Source organism: Anolis sagrei, chromosome 2, assembly GCF_037176765.1.
Source record: "Anolis sagrei isolate rAnoSag1 chromosome 2, rAnoSag1.mat, whole genome shotgun sequence".
Taxonomy (NCBI): domain Eukaryota; kingdom Metazoa; phylum Chordata; class Lepidosauria; order Squamata; family Dactyloidae; genus Anolis; species Anolis sagrei.
This window is the reverse complement of record NC_090022.1, coordinates 132,994,624-133,011,189: the sequence shown is the minus strand read 5'-3', so window position 1 is coordinate 133,011,189 and position 16,566 is coordinate 132,994,624.

Below are 16,566 nucleotides of genomic sequence, written 5' to 3'. Positions count from 1 at the left end.
GAGACTTGTAGCCAAAGTGATATCTGCGCTTTCTAACTAGTCCTCTTTCTTGCCATCCTTATGAGTAACACCAGCATTTTTTCCAGTGGAGGAAGTCCTTGCAAAAATTGCACCTTCCTTGGGTTTTTATGTTTCAGCAAGTTGATAGCCAACATAGCTGTGGAACAGATATAACATCCCCATAGAGACCCCGCCACCCCCTATTTATGAGGAAGGAAAGATGGACTATATTTGGAGTGCTGGTGACAGACATAGTTCCAGTGGGGATGGACGATGGGGGGATTGGGACTGGAAGTTCTTCTCTAGCTCATTTTTATCTAATATAGGGGCAGATTTGAAGGATTTCAGTTCTGAGATAAGCTTTACAAGTTTCTTGCATATGCTGCTAAATCTGGCCTAGGTGAACTTCTGGCTAGGACTGATGACAGATTAGAGAGATGGACCAAAACTAACAAAATGAAGTTCAACGGGGACAAATGCAAGATACTCCACTTAGACAGAAAAAACAAAATGCAAAGATACAGAATGGGGTCAATGCCTGGCTCAAGAGCAGTATGTGTGAAAAAGATCTTGGAGTCCTTGTGGACAACAAGTTAAACATGAGCCAACAATGTGATGTGGCAGCAAAAAAAAAAAAAAAAGCCAATGGGATTTTGGCCTGCATCAATAGGAGCATAATGTCTAGATCTAGGGAAATAATGCTATCCCTCTATTCTGCTTTGATTAGACCACACCTGGAATATTGTGTCCAATTCTGGGCACCACAATTCAAGAGAGATATTGACAAGCAGGAATGTGTCCAGAGGAGGGCGACTAAAATGATCAAGGGTCTGGAGAACAAGCCCTATGAGGAGCGGCTTAAGGAGCTGGGCATGTTTAGCCTGAAGAAGAGAAGGCTGAGAGGAGATATGATAGCCATGTATAAATATGTGAGAGGAAGCCACAGGGAGGAGGGAGCAAGCTTGTTTTCTGCTTCCCTGGAGACTAGGACACAGAACAATAGCTTCAAACTACAAGAAAGGAGATTCCATCTGAACAGTAGGAAGAACTTCCTAACTGTGAGAGCCGTTCAGCAGTGGAACTCTCTGCCCCGGAGCGTGGTGGAGCCTCCTTCTTTGGAAGCTTTTAAACAGAGGCTGGACGGCCATCTGTCAGGGGTGATTTGAATGCAATATTCCTGCTTCTTGGCAGGGGGTTGGACTGGATGGCCCATGAGGTCTCCTCCAACTCATTGATTCTCTGATTCTCTGATTCTATGACTTCACTTTTGAGTATGGGGTTGCATCCAGTATTTAAGCTACCACAGAGGGTATTTATGTTGCAAGTAGCTTCTGGTCACTTCTGGTGTGAGAGAATCAGCCGTCTACAAAGACATAGACCAGGGGATGCCTGGATGTGTTACAATCGTACGGGGAGGCTTCTCTCATGCTACTCTGCAACTGCATTGCTACTCTGCTGCTGAGTACACATGCCCAGCGTGGAACACATCTCACCACATGAAAACAGTGGATGTGGCTCTTAATGAGACATGCTGCATTATCACAGAATGTCTCCACCCTATACCACTGGAGAAATTATACTGTTTAGAAGCTATTGCACCACCTGACATCCACCAGGAAGTAGCAGCCAACAATGAAAGGACCAAGGCAGTGACATCTCCAGCCCATCCTGTGTTCGGATACCAAAAGTGGTAGGCTAAAACCTAGAACCTCAATCAATGGCTGATAACAAATGAAAGAGTCGTCGTCGTCCCCGTCCCCCCCCCCCCCCCCCCCGGGCATTCAGAAGACTGTGTGAGTTGGAATTAAACAGACTGCGCTCTGGCACCATGAGATGCAGAACCAATCTTAAGAAATGGGGCCACACAGTGGAGCCCACGACATGCCTGAGAATTTCGGGGGGAGGGGGGCTGAAGCCCCTCAAGCTCCCCCCCCCCCCCCCCCCGGCCACATGCCTGTATGAATAGTGCAAACTCTGCCTTTGCCCTTGCTGAAGGCAGAGGAGATAGGGTTGAGTCTCTTGATGAGTTGTAGTCCAGTTTTTTTTACTTTGCAGTCTGTCACTGACTTTGGATAAATGATCTTCACAAGGAAGATTAGAATATGACATAACTACAGTTCATCAGGAGATTCAGCTGAAAGGAAGAAACCCTTTTACAACATTTCTATTAATACATTAACAAATTACAGTTTAGCACCCTCAGTGAGCTTGTATTATAATTCAATAGCTTTGTGAATGGCTTCTGTTAAAAAGGTGATGTCTTATTATGGCCTGTGAAATTGATATTTCTTTTCCCTTTAAAATCCCCACTATCTACACTCTCTCAGCAGCGAGTGTGTGTGTATGCAAACATTTATAATCCAAAATAATATTTCCTGCATCTGGTGAAGTGGACTCTCTGAAAGTTCATGCTGTATAAAAATGATGAAGAGACCTGTGGCATATGAAAACACATTTATTGTATCTTAATGGACTATAGCCCACTTCATCAGATGCCGTAATAAATAGGGTAGTCCTTGAGCTGCGACAAGACTTTTCATGTTTTTTGCTGAAGCAGACTAAAACAGCTATCCCACTGTCACATTAAATGGTGGTTTGGGGCAAGGCATGCATTTCTCTTGTTCCAGGGGAGGTGGCTTAAAGCTACCTTGAACTACAGTGACAATAATTAATTACATTGACGAGCAGATTTAATGCCTTTTCCAAACAGCTTTTGGAAGATGACAGCTGAAATGATCAGGGCTGACACATTGCCAGAGCTGTACAGTGATAACTTCACTGGCCTGTTGCTCGTTGTCCTCTTGAATAGGATGGAATGGTAGAGAGCAAAACCCACTTCTATTACACTTAATTGCATCTTTCCTTCAAGGAGGCCATCATTTTGGCTTAACAACCAACCTCTAACATAGGTTAGTCTGAGTGACATTGACTTAATCCATCGCCCCCAAAATGAGCATGCTTCTTGACTGGATATGCATTTTGAATGTGAAATTTCCCACAGCTTCCTAGAAAATGGGAAAAGGGTATTTTTTGAACCACTTTTTGAAGCATAAAGCCACCACCATATTAAAATGTTGAGAGTTATAACATTCTTGCATACCCCTAGTGGATATCATAGAATATACTGGGATGCCAGCTTGGAAGGCCAGATAGCTTAGACCCATGACAGGACCCTGACTCTTTAAATGTTTGCCCATTGCCAGCACATTCATGCTTAAATTTGGGCATCTAGCAGTCCTGTTCTCATTGGAAACAAAAGCTGCAGATGTGCCTCAATCCATAGACAAATGTTAAGGCTATAGTGGAATTTCAGGTCTAAGGGTGACTGGGCAGACTTCTAGTTCGACAGACAACAAGCTGTTGATAGGAGACGGTATTCCAGAAGGCAACTGTAAGTAGTGTAGGGAGAGTAGGCTATGGACAGTATTCTGTTAAGTCTCTTCTGCTTCGAAGACTGCGTACAAAGGAATCTTGTAGTACCCAAGAGACTGAGAGATTGAAGTAGCATAACTTTTATAGGCTAAGGCAAGTTCTGTAGATGCATGGAGTCAAGTTCCTAGGACCAGACTTTTACAGACATAGCTGTAGAAGTGCAGACTCTGTAGGCATGGTGATGGAGTGACAAGTTCAGTTTTAAAGATAGTTGTTGGGGGTCAAAGACAGGAAGGCAAAATGTTGCCTAAAACAATGTGAATTGAGTTTGCAGAAAATTCTGGAGAATTGGGGTTTACTGGGGTTGCAGCCATCTGGACAGCATCACAGCAGTAGAATAACCACTCTTTCTTCTTCATCGCACAGGTACCTCTTTATGACCTGAGTAGATGCAACTGCAGTGTCCAAGCTGTTGCAGTAGAGCTCCATGGCTGGTGAGGAGTTGGGGTAATGACATGAGAACAAGGGGATTGGTCAGTGGGCAGGTGAAGTCTTGGCCTAGCTGCATCGTTTGGACACCAACATCACATTGTGGAGAATTTGACCCAGCATATGTGGCTACTATCAAAGTCTGGAGCATAACGCTAACATCTTCTCTAGCCTAAATTCATTCAAATCTTGGTCTCAGTATGGATTTTAATACAGCTAGTCCTGAGCATCATTAATAGGAGTAATTTATTCAATTGCAGTTGTGGGATGGAGGCAGTCTACACACACTATCACAATTACCATGTTATTTTACAGTAAAAATGACTAGTCAAAGCCTGTAATATTTCAGACTGAGAGAAAGGGAGGTGAAGAGGGAGAGAAGACAATGGTCCCAGCTCCCCTGAATATTAGTATTATCAGTAATTCCAGAAAAAACAACAATCTGTAATTTCAATATGAAGGAAGGTGATACCCTTTCCTCTATGACTACACTAGAATATTTTGAAAATCAGGGAATGCAGGAGTTTATAAATCTGGGTTGGATCTTTCTGTACTGAAGTGATTTGAAACTGTTTTTCTTACACAGAGAAAACAGACAGATAGACAGAAACATATCAGGTCAAAGAGGGAAGGTTTCCAGATGAAAAAGTTTGCCTTCCTACTACCAAACAGAAGTTAAGGAAAAATACAAAGAATCCCAAGAACTCAACTATTTATGCTGCATCTCTCCTGATTGATACTTTGACAGTGTGATGGATGGGATCGGCATATATTTTCCAGCAGCCCAGCACACCTTCTGCATGCTTTATCTGGAATGAGTGTCTGACAGAATGCTGAAAATAAGGGCTTCATAACTGAAATCCAAGATCAAATTCCATTATAGACAGAAGAGTCAATCAAGTTTGCATTCAATAGAGTATTCGTTGTGGGAGACAGGGAGAAGGGTGGAAAGATGGGCACACTGCTGGGAGAAATTTTATGTGAGCTCGGAATCAATCAGTGGGATTCTGTAAAAGTTTGTGGGTATAAATGTGTTACTAAAATGTTGGTTGACAACCGATTGCCATTTTTATTTTAGTGCTTCTCTGTGTGGGTCTATTTATGTATATATGTATTTGTATATAAACACAGATTCAGAAACCTGAAAGTCTATCCTCTCCCAGCACAGAAAGCCCTCAGCATACTGTCTAAGAGGCTCCCACCAAATCAAATGAGGAGATGACCATCAGGGAAAGATGAATTTTAGTAGAAACATGCCATTTATGGAATACCCTATCTTTGCCTCATATTATCTCTATGGTCTTTTTAAAAACACTAATTTCCTTTAAATGACTCACAGTTTAGTCCATTTAGTTTCGTTTTAGTGGCATAGACCTAAACTTTAATTGTGTTTTAGGTTTTTGTATTTTTTACTTCATAATTTTCATATTATAGCAGTTTTCGATTAGTTCCCTGGAGAACTTGCGTTACAGGGTAGCTTAACAAAGAAGCAAACACATAGTCAAGGTATATCACTAAGTACATGTAATCTGTTTATACAAATTTGTTCCTTCCTACATTGTTCATGCAAGGTGTTAGTTATGTAATATGTATACACTCAAGTACACATGTGATAAAATTGGCATATACTTACAAACATGGACCTTGATCTTCAGATAGAGTTCCATCTCCTTGAGATAATTGGGACAAGCTGTTCAGGACCAACTTCACTGTAAAGATAAAGAAAACTGGGTCCAGAGTCGCATTGGGGTGTTACGTTTGGGTTATGCCAAGCCTTGTACTTTTAAAACAGACTTTTTAAAAAGGAGATATCCAGTACTCTCTTATGTAAGCAGTTCCCCTTCACTATGCAGTGTAATATGCTGGCTTAAAGGCTGGTCAGGGTGTGAGCACAGTTGTCTCCCACTCAATCCAGTGTTTTCCTTCTTATATCACTCTGTAATGCACTGTAGATTTGGAGTTAGTTTATACATCAAATGCATGCATGCGTCTCCACATGGTTCTTCTGAATTGCATTTAAGCAAGCATATATTGTCCAAGGCACATTTTGCAACAGTTGGAAATCTGGTTTGCTGTGAGTTTTTCGAGCCGCATGACCATGTTCCAGCAACATTTTCTCCTAACATTTTTCCTGCATCTGTGGTAAGCATCTTCAGAGGTTCTGTTGGTAGTGTAGCAAGTGGAGTCTCTATCTATCTATCTATCTATCTATCTATCTATCTATCTATCTATCTATCTGTGGAATGTCCAGGGCAGGAGAAAGAACCTTTGCCTGTTTAAAGCAAGTGTGACTGTTGCAGTTAGCAAGCTTGAATTAACATTTGAATAGCCATGAAGTTTGCAAAGTCAACTTTGCATAGAGATAGCCTGGCCTTTGTTGTGTGAAGGCTGGAAATCTGGCTGAGACTTTAAAATGTATATTCTGTGCTGTATCTAAACTTCAAATGGACTTCTTAACCTACAGTGCTGTTGACTATTAACATTATTGACCCAAGTTAGTTCAGATAGCAATATACTCAAGGTTTTCATAGCCATATTGCATTATTTCATTGTGTGTTCCTGGCAGTCTAACTAAACACTAACATATGCCTCCCCTGGAAATGGAGGTGGCTGATGGCTTTCTTATTCATCCTGGGTTTTAGTCTGAACGTCATACAACTTCTTAAAAAGCTAACAAAGGAGTGGAACCCTCTTCGGCATTTTGGCTATCTCCTTTAAACCATGAATTAAAGACAAGGGTGGATGTAAGAACCTTTAGATGTAGGAGTCTCTGGCTTCTATTGTTGGTTATAGTTGGTAAAAAAAGTGTAATCTGAGGTAATAATATTCTGCTATTCTCTCTCCTCTTCAAATTGGGATAGTCATGTAACCTCTTTTATAAAGATAATAATTTTAAATGTTATCACAACTTTGTCCTCTTAAGATGTTCTCCAAAGGAAAGAAGGTCCACTAGAAGTCAAATTTAGAAATAAAAAATCTAGAAGGGAAAACAGGGATCTTGAAGCTGTCCACCCTGTCAGCAATGAGAATCACCTGTACCAGATTCACACTATGTTTTGCCTCTTGAGTCAATTGTCAAGATGGACGACCATCTTGCACAAAATTCTTGAACAGCTTGAACAGTTTGAACAGTTTGCTATTTCCATCAGGGCCTCTTTCCATGCTTACATTGCTCACTTTTTCAGGCAGGATATGAAAGAAGAATAAATCATGCTGCTCATCCACATATTTCCAAACAAGTATTGACCTAATTTGTTCAAGGACACGGAGTATGCCATGGGACTTGGTGGCAGCAGATGATGGGTCTACAAGAGGATTCCCTTGTCAAAACTTCCACTGACAGCAGCTGTGAACTCTCAGAATCCCATCAGTAGAAAGTTTGCAGACATGGGAATAACCTCTATCCCTCTTGCTAACATCAGCCCAAGGGAAGAGCCTAGAGAGGTCTGACAACATGAGAGAATCTTTTTGTTTGTTGCAAACCTGAGGCTACAGCTAGAAGATGGGCCACTGGGGATCGCTTTCCCAGCCTGTATAAAAATCCCTCTTATATATATAAAAACCTTACTCCAGCTTTCAAGCAATGCCAGAGTTTATCATTACTGCATCTTTTCTTTTGAAGAGCATGCAATCAAAGGCTAGCATTGTGCTGATAGATAGAACCAGGGAGGAAAAGCTCCCTTATTTTATTTTTCATGCAGAGAAATTCCAGCACCAATATGTGTTGCAAACATCGATGAACAAGCAGGTTATATATCATTTTTACGTAAACCACTGATCATCCAGGTATGTAAGCTTGAGGGATAGATGAGGCAGAAGGGAGGGGGCATGGAAGAAGAAGTGAAGGAGGAATATGTGCATTTTAACAAAAAAAGAACAAGACTCACAAATGATATGTGCTGAGAATGTCTGAGAAGGCAAACACCAAGTCACGATAGCATGTGTGTGATGACAGCATGGAGACATCATTCAAATTGTGCTACATAATGCTTTTGTCTTATCCCACAACACCTTGGGCTAAAATTAATGCTTTCATTTGACCAATGATTAATCATCTCTGAGTGTAACAGACATCTCTGTCACACTAAAGACCAATTGCTTGTAGATTAAGGTGGAAGAAGATGCTTTCCTACTGCCAGGATGTTGCTCAATCAGTCTCTAGAATGAGAGGTTTGAAAAAGAGCTACATTTTTGTTCTTCCCTCCCCATGGACATGCTCACAGTATTCCACTCACAAAAGCAGCAATGAAAAATAAAAGTAGAAACCAATGTCTTGGAGACCTCCAAGATTCTGATGTGTGAACCAGACTCTGAGCAGTACTCCAGAGATTTACGGACTGGTGGTGAGATATTCTGTAGAGATCAATAGTTGGTTAATCTTTCCTTCTGACAGAGCCAACTATTTCTGTTCTGGAAGGCAGAGGCCTCGACACCAGGTAAGAAGGAGTAAGCTGAGAAGAATCTGGAGGTGAATGTGTGTGATTTAGCAATGGAAATAGTATTTCCTGTAATTTGTTTCCTTGTTGAAAATTGTTTATACCCACCCCCACACCCCAATCCACACACACGGCACTTGGCAAACCTGGTCAGAAAGAATAGCACAGCAATGAGAATTGTTTTGTCAAAGGCTTCTACAGATGGAATCACTGGGGTGTTGTGTGGTTTCCCGGCTGTATGGCCGTAGTCTAGCAGCATTTTCTCCTGGCGTTTTGCCTTTATTCATGGATCTCCTGAAGATTCCAGCCACAGATGCAGGTGCAACAACAAGAGAAAATGCTGCTAGAACATGACAATAAAATATGGCCATACAAAAAAAATCTGCATTTTTTTTGTACAAACAACAATCATGCACAAATATATGTTACTATCTGAAGACAGTGGTTTTTGTTTTTGCACAGAATCCTATGTGTATTTTTTTGAATTCTAGGAGAGAGCTGTGCAGATGTATTTGTTTTTTCTATAGTAGGGAGAAAACTGAAAAGAAAATCTGTATTTGTTGAATATTTAAATCCCTAGTGTTACTACCACTACATCTCTGAACTGAATGAAAGTAGTTCTTCCAACCGGCTTGATTTCATGGAAATCCCAGTTGTCTTCAAGTATTCACAGTAATGAACACATGAAGGAAGCACAGGGTAATACATTGCCTAAGCCTAACCCCACACACTTAGACATTTGTGTTGGTTATGCTCCCAAGCTTCAGTATGACTGGCTTCCCCCTGGAGGTTAACTCAGATACATATGAATGTATGTGCAGAAGTCTTGAAGTACAGAAAAGAAACCCCTGGTCAATTAGATTATCATAACTGTAGAAGAAGTTCTATACATATTTACATGTGTGCATAATGTTATCTTTAGACTGATTATGCCACATATAAGGAGGAGGGGCAACATTGTATATGAAGAGTCAACCTTTTTTTTAAAACCAGGGATCACTTGACCAGGAACCACTTTGCCCAGGGACCACTCTCCAACATTAATACCAAAAGGGTTACAAATCAGTTTTTGTCAACTTTAGATTTGGTTTGGTTATTTGGGGTGCTGATTCAGAAAGTTGCATTGGATAGACCACATCAACTCTAGTTTCTGATACAGAACATATGCCATCTAGAAGTCGCTATCTGCTCACTCACAGAAAACCATATTTAATAATCTAGAGCTGATGCGGGCTATCCAAGGGGGTGGGGTTTGTCAGTGACAGGAAAGGAGCAGAAATAAAATAAAATAAAGAGGAAGGAGGCCCACAGACCAGATTTTGGTCCTCACTGCCCACTGGTGGTCCATGACCCACAGGTTAAGAAACACTGGTCTATCCACCTGTGAAGAGATCCATGATTTGGAGCATGGAGAACAGGTTGAAAACATTTGGGTAAAAATTAAAAGGGAAAGAAACCAGTGTGATCTTGTTGCAACATTTGGTATAGCTCCCCAGCCAGCCTGAAAATTTGGATGATGCCTTACAAATGATTAAAAGGGGATAGTAATTAGAAAAGGACTTCAGTCACCCTGATATTTGTTGGAAGTCATGCTCAGCCAAGAGTGTAAGATCCAATATATTCCTCATTAGTCTTGTAGATGATTTCATTGTATAAGAGGTTGAGGAGGCAACATGGAGATACCGTTATTTTGGATTTGATCCTAACCAACAGAGATAAACTGCTTCATGGAGTGGAAATAGAGGAAACTTTGGTTAGGAATAGCTAATGCCCCAGAGGACAATAACAGAATTCAAAATTATCTTGGCAGATTGTACAGCAGATCAAAACTAATATAATGAATTTCAATAGGGATAAATGTAAGGAACTACATTAAGAAAGAAAATCTGAAATGCACAACTATATGGGCAACAGCTGGTCTGAAAGCAGTATATGTGAAAAATATCTAGAGGCTCTTAGTCTACCAGAAGCTAAAGATGAGTCAACAGCATGAAGCAGCAGCTTAAAAAGCCAATGCAATTTTGAGCTACACCAATAAGAGTGAAATGGGCCCTTGGTATCTGTTGGGATTTGGTTCGAGGACCCCTGTGGATACTAGACTGGTGCACAGATTCATTTTGACCATTTTCCTTCAACTTGTTCAGATGCCCATAATGGTAAGATCTCCGCTGTCATGTTTTTTTTTCCCGACAGAGCTGGACCACGTTGCTGCCAGTTGTGGCTCCTTCTGCTCTATTTGGTATCATGTAGTGTGTGGAGAGGCTACCACCTGCTCGCATGGGGTTTCCCTGTGAGCCCTGCCTGTTGGGCCAATCAGAGTAGAAGAAACAACCATGACACGTCTAATGCAAACTGTATTTATTTAATGGGGCAAGTGCCTCCATTGCTCGGATGCGTCCTGGCTCTTTGCTTTAGTCTGATTGCCTTGTTGCCTCACATGCTCAAACAAAGCATAATTATCATAATAAACTTCTTTGTGCATTTTTCTGCACCCTATATCTTCCCTAGAGCCCAAGCTTTTAATGACCTAGTGGAGACTTAGGTCCCATCCACACTGCCATATAATGTCATTTCATAACACAGTTTAACAGCATTGAACTGCATTATATGGCTGTGTGGCCTCATATAATGCAGTTCAATGCACTTAAACTGAATTTTCGGGTCAGTGTAGATGAGGCCAGATAGACTGTGCTCTTTTATGGTTCCCCAAGAGTTTCCCTGAAGTGTAATTTTAATTATTTGCTTCTTTTTTATCCTGGAGCTGAACCGATATTCTCCCCTGATCTTTCCTTTTGACTGGACACTCTCAGAAAATCAGATTGCTGTTAGGGATACAGCAGTAACTACCAGTTAAAAAGTTAGTAATCTAATGCTGATCTTGTGGCACAGTAAGGAAGTGACACTAAGACTTACAGGTTCAAAATGCTGAAACTTCTAGAAGGGACATTATCTCATCTATAAGGATTAAAAGAATCATAGAAAATAGGGAGCTGCTCCTATTTAGGGTGGTCCAGTTCAGACTTGAGGGGGGCAATTAGAGTGGAAAACAGCTAGAATGGATCTGCACAACACAGCTGCCTGAGGTTTTGGATTCTCTGTGGGGGGATGGTCTGTGGGGGCTATCACAGTGAGCATGACCCTTCAACATTCACTCCTTTTCCACAACGTAGAAGAGCACGCTCACTTTAGTTCACTCCAGGTTGAGGAGTAGAAGGTCTTGTCTCAATGCCAAGAGAAACGGGCAATGACCTTCAGGTCCCTTTTTACATGTTCAGTGCTGTGATGCTATTTTTTAACCAATATAACCTCCTGTCAACATGGCAGAGTGATGGGCAAGATTGCTTTTCGAGATGCCTCCTGTTCCTGCAATTCTCTAATTAGAAAAGTCTCATCCACGTGCTGGCTCTCTCTCTCCTTGCCCTAGAAGCAGGTAAGGAAAATGAGCCATCCCCCTTGTCTTTTGTTACCAAGCCCAGAAAATAAAACAGATTTTAAAAGAGAGAGAGAAAGATGCTGTCATGTTAACTCACTGTGCCTCACACAAGAGGCACAGAGTCTGCCAAGCAAAGCCTTGGCAAAGAGGAGGAATGCTGTCTTTATATTTCTAAGGGGATCAGCAGCAGAGGGGCAAAACAAAGAGATTAGAGGGAAAATGGAAATGTGTGGGGGGTCGGAGAATGCAAATTGCTCTCTCCTTGCCTCTGACCTTGAGATCCTCAATGTTCTTTAAGACCAGAATCTTTTCAGGAAGGTGACTCTCTCCAAGTGGCAAGATGCACTGAACTGTGGGGAGAAAATCCAGCTTTGGATAAACAATTACAGACTATTTACCTCTGACCATATGGTACACGGGAAACAGGTGTGCAGGTAATGAAGAACCCAGCACCAATTAACGCTGATGGGGGAGCAGCTTTACATTCTCCCTGTTTCGTTGTAGCCCATTTACAAATGAGAACTAAATAAGATTGAAGTACAGCAAAGACGAGGCAGGGAAAAGAGCTCTGACTGTGCGGCAGAGACGGTTTGCGTGCTTCACCTGCAGTTGTGACGCAATTGCAACCGCTCAAGGGACAAGAAAGAGAAAGGTGGTGAATCTTGCTCAGGTGTGACCCATCCTAAGTATATGCTACTCCTGCAACCATTATGAGCAGTAACAACAGGATCATCTTGGGCAAGAGTGCCAATCTATACGGCTCATGCGTCAGCTTCATAGAGCACTTTCAGTTTGAAAATGTTCTCCAAATCTGTTTGAGTGCATCAGGCTTCATCTGTTAAAATGCTTCTACCATTATCCTGAACACTGCATGCAGCTGGTGCACCTAAGCACAGAGTGCAACATATAGAATCCTGGCAATATCCGTTTCTCATATTTGAGAAAGTAAGATATTTTTGTCTCAGCTTTTATGGATGTTGACAGAATGATGAAATTATGGTGGCCATTTTTGCAGTAGAACAATGAATCATAGCTTGAAAGGCATTCCCTATGGTTACAAAGCCTACCAGCAGAAAAACTGAGGCAACTGCTTAGAGGTCAGATGCTGGAGGATCAGTGTCTGACACCATAGCTGAATCCCTTGGCCATTCTCCTCTATTGAATGCCAGATCTGTGTGACTCAGAGCTGTGACACTCCAGCCGGATCTACACTTCCCTATATCCCAGGATCTGATCCAAGATTATCTGCATATCCTAGATTATTTGGGAGTGTAGACTCATATCCAGTTCAAAGCAGATAATCTAGGATCAGATCCAGAGTTATAGGACAGTGTAAATCCAGCCTCTGATACATAACATACATGACATCCCACACTGCAAACCATGGTATTATCCCAAAAATGGTGCAGCGCACTTCCCCATTGGCACTGTTGTTCAACTGTGTATCCGTTTTGCATTTTATATGCAATGGGGCAGGCATCTTTGCCATAGAGAGAAAAATGTTTTAGGACAGCTTTGCATGCTGGACCATGCCCTGTCCCACCTTGCAACCTCCTTAGTGATATCACCTTTGCACATGGCCAATCTCATCTGGTTTCAAAAGCTAAACAGGGTCAGGCTGAGACCACCGGAACTAACTAAGATTTCCAGGTGGAGCTAAACAGAATGCTTATTCGCACCCTAGTGAAACACTATCAGCCAAATCCCAGGCTAATAGTACAAGGCAGAACCCTATATTCCCATGTTCCCTTCTACTCAGATTCACAATTATGCCACTTTCACTTCATTGTTGCTTTTCTTGCCCTCTGCAATCATTTCTATGTGAATCCTTTGAAAGAAAGTGGGAAACTGTGGGAGGTTTGAGGGGGCCTAGAGACACCTGCAATTATTTTTTGGACCCTAATCCTCCATAGGACATATTAACCATGATTTCAGGCATCACTGGGACAGTTTAGGATGTAACCAGTATGAGGTAATGCCCCTGGCATTGAACCTAAGAAAAAACATCCACCACTACAGTGAAGTATGAGCAATGGTTGCTTTGCCCTAGCATCACAAGTAATCTCTATCTATTGCAGTTCTTTGCAACATAGCTCATCTTGTTTCAGATATTGAGGAGCAGCTGAAATGTTGGGGGAAGGAATGTAGAAGACACAAATCCACCTTTGCACACAACTAAGCACAGGTTTCAAATAGTTATCCTTTATCTAGAAATGATGTCTGCTAGAAGCAGAAGAGAAAATTTATTGGTGAAGAACTGGAATGCATTTGGCATATATAGCCCTGCTGTCCTGTAAGGGATCTCCACAGGTTTTATCATTCAGCAAAACCCCATTGATTGATGAAAGCTGACTGAGTGTAAAGACTGGATTGTGAGATAATCTTGATCCATCTCTTTAACAGAAGGCAAAATTTTCTCATCATGACATTTTCCAGATTGACAAAGAACTTTTGCTTCATCATCAGATTAGTAGGACTTCATCACTTACTGTTGGATCCATGGGGATTTGCCAGCCTCTGTGGCGAATCCATTGGGCAACAGGGACATCCTGGTACCCCTCGCCCTGCATTGCCCACAACGACACTTCCCCATTGCATGTGGAGAAACATCACAATACAATTTACCCTGTTGTGCCCTATAGAACATGGGAAGCTTTCCATGTCCTGGGCAGAGAACCCTAGGATATTTATGGCACAATTCATCTATGAAACTTTGCCGGAAGTGAGCGTGTGCGTGTGTGTCATGTGATGAGTGAGCTGTGATGAGATGAAGAGTGCTACAAGTGTCCTAGGATGCTTGCGAAGATCCATGGGATGAAGTCATAGGAGTCTGTTTCTTACCAGTTGTGATAGCAACTATTGTCTTGGCATCCTGTTGTCTACAATTCTCTTTCTACTCACTTGGCGTCAAGTACCATTGGAGGCAGTGCATGGGGTACAGTTAGTATGCCTTTCACACGTATGCTGGCACCATCAATTACATTTGTTTCAGACAGGTAGTAAATGAATGGTCACTGACAGATGGACAGGCACTCATCACAGCCAAATCCCATCAAGGGAAGGACAAAGATAGGGGCGAATGTTTCTGATTCAAATCAAACAACTTCCAGTACCTGGAGCTACATTTCTACCAGATAGTGGTGGATGTTTTTTCTTAGGTATAGCCAATGAGTCTTTTAGTAGTGCTATCATTGTATAGCCAATGAGTCTTTTAGTATTGCTATCAACCAGGGCCGTAGCCAGAAAAAAAAATCGGGAGGCGTTGAATTTGGGGGGGGGGGGGGGTTGAAAATTTTGCGGGGGGTGGGGGGGGGGGTGGTGGTGGGTTGAAACCTGCCTCCTATTTTATTTTTTTATTTATTTACAGCTTTTATATTCTGCCCTTCTTCTCACCCCGCAGGGGACTCAGGGCGGATTACAGTGTACACATATATGGCTACATTCAATGCCAATTTTTGACATACAAACATATACAGACATACACAGAGGCTATTTAAATTTTTCTGGCCACCAGGGGAGCTGTTGCTTTCCTCGTCCATCTGCGACACTGATGAAGTACTTCCGCATTCCCCACGTGCCTTTTTCCTGGAGTGCTTTGTCAGAGTCTTTTTTATGGCCTCATAAATCAGTTAATTTAGCCTTCTCACACTTTAAGGTGGTACCTAATTTTCCTACTTGACAGATGCAACTGTCTTTTGGGTTGCAAAGGTCGACAACAGGCTACACACAATTGGTTGGAAACCCACTCCAACCCGGGCTGGCTTCGAACTCATGACCTTTTGGTCAGAGTGATCTTAATGCAGCTGACACTCAGCCAGCTGTGCCACAATCCCCGCAAAGAGCATAGCAGGGGCAGAGGAGCCTTCCATAGCATGCAGCTCTGCCCCTGTCAACCACCTCCACCAAGTCTGGCCTCCTTAATGAGAGCATTCAACACACACACAACCAACTTGGTTGCTTCGCTACATCGGCTATTGCTGCAAGTAATGACAGTGTGAATAAATTGTCAATATTTGAGATAGTGCTTGCAGTTCTGGAGGGACTCTTAATTTTTTGCATCTCATAGATTTAGCATGAGGATTTGGTTAACCAGTTAAAATTCATGAATAAACCAGTTTTTTTAAAAAAAAAATCTGAAACATTTCAGGGGGGGGGGGGGTTGAACCCCTAAAACCACCCCCTCGCTACAGGCCTGAGTCTAACCATAATATTTGTGTATCATATAAACCTTATACACACAGCCTGAGGTTTAAACAATCTTTTTAATCATTTTGCGTGTGAAACCAAGTTAGTATTCTTTGAACCATCGGAAAGCAAAGTTATTATTATCTCAGCCACTGATGTGGACAATATGTGATTTGGGAGCACTTTGTATTTTCTCATTGGGGCTAGTGAAACCCTTTTTTTGTGTCAGGAGCAAATTGAGAAACTGCAAGTCACTTCTGGTGTAAGAGAATTTGCCGCCTGCAAGGACGTTGCCCAGGGGACACCCAGATGTGTTACCATCTTGTAGGAGGCTTCTCTCATGTCCCCGCATGGAAAGCTGAAGCTGACAGATGGAAGCTCACCCCACTCTATCGATTCGAACATTTCGGGGGGGGGGTTGAACCCCTAACCCCCCCCCTCACTACAGGCCTGCTATCAACATGATGGCAACCCAAAATATTTGATATTGGGATTGGAAACGTTCACAACAATATATTTTTGCTGGAGAAATCATTTTCTGTTTAGCTAAGCATATAAACTGAGCATATTAAAAAGTCCAGAGGGAACAGGGAAGTCTGAAAATGGCAGACAATGTCACCATCCTTGCTAATTAAAGAGGTCCTGATGCCT